Source organism: Tigriopus californicus, chromosome 10 (genome assembly GCF_007210705.1).
Source record: "Tigriopus californicus strain San Diego chromosome 10, Tcal_SD_v2.1, whole genome shotgun sequence".
In the NCBI taxonomy this organism is placed as follows: domain Eukaryota; kingdom Metazoa; phylum Arthropoda; class Copepoda; order Harpacticoida; family Harpacticidae; genus Tigriopus; species Tigriopus californicus.
The window spans coordinates 16,245,309-16,246,577 of NC_081449.1; positions in this window are offsets into that span (position 1 = coordinate 16,245,309).

Consider the following 1,269-nt stretch of genomic DNA (forward strand, 5'->3'; position numbering starts at 1 on the left):
ACCAAGGAAAAGCTCCAGTACCCAGAGGGCTGGTCAGCCCAGCTACAACCATGGGTGAGGAATGACGGATACATGGTTGAAGGGAGGAGAAAACAGGAAATTCTCGGTCATCAAAAACGACATTCTCGTGGTCATTCTGAGAAGGGGGAAGAGAATCGGAATAAGCAATCTCATCCTCAATAATCGATGTCACCAAAATGTCGTTCAGACCCAGTGGTGGTCAGATGTTACCCACATGCCACACCCTACAGAAGAGGCAGACATAATCCATTGTCTGCTATCCTTGAAACCCCTTGATGGCCAATGTGGCTAGCCTGACGAAAGGAGGTCAACCCTGGACATTGGTATGTGAAAATCCCTGTTGCGATCATATGTCATTCAGGTGCAACAGTTTTACAGAAAAAACCGTCGCCGTCCACCAAGGGCCCTGTAACAACTCGTTTTAGCCTCCATGAGGAAGAGGCGGAAACCAACATTGTAAGGGAAAGTTGAATCAACGGGCGGTCACGCATCACCCTTCATTGAGGACAGAAGTCTCGATTTGGAGCTCGAGGAGAGAAGTCACATTTTTGGGCTCGAGGAGAGCACAAGTCACATTTTGGTTCTCAAGGAGAGAAGTCTGTTTTGAACCTCTCCGAGAAGTGACCATTGAACATTGAAAGTGAAAGCAACTCCCATCTTGAAGCTCTTGCTGGTATTTGAACGAGAACATTTTAATAGACGTGCTGGAGGTTGAATCGATCCATTTTGAATAAGGACAGTGAAAGTCAACGCTTGGAGTCGGGACCCAGGAAGCCGTGCAGAGTCAATAGGACCTGGGGAAGGACCATACATCAGTGAGCCAGCATAGACGTGTTGAAAAGTCTCTGGAGCTGAATATTGGTGCAACTTCTGAGTTATACTCCGTCAATTCGATTCTGGATCTTCAATCCCATCGAACCGACGTCATCACCGTGAATCTCCGTTGGACAAGAATCACCCTCATCAAAAAGTAGGATCAAACCATTTTCTGTCCATGTATGTTTTCCCTCTTCCATGGCCAAGCAATTACCACCCCTTTCATTACCCGAGCAAGACAACTGATTGGTAGAGTGTCATTTTCATGTTTGTGATGAATAAAGTAGATTGAACAGTACAGTTTGCCTTGAAGAGTAGCCTAGATTTCCCAGACGACCGAGATCGTGCTGGCATCGTAGGGAGTAGAGGTAGCAAGTGATTTGTATGCAACAACTGTATCTAAAGTTCATCACTCTTGTAGCAGAAATCAGT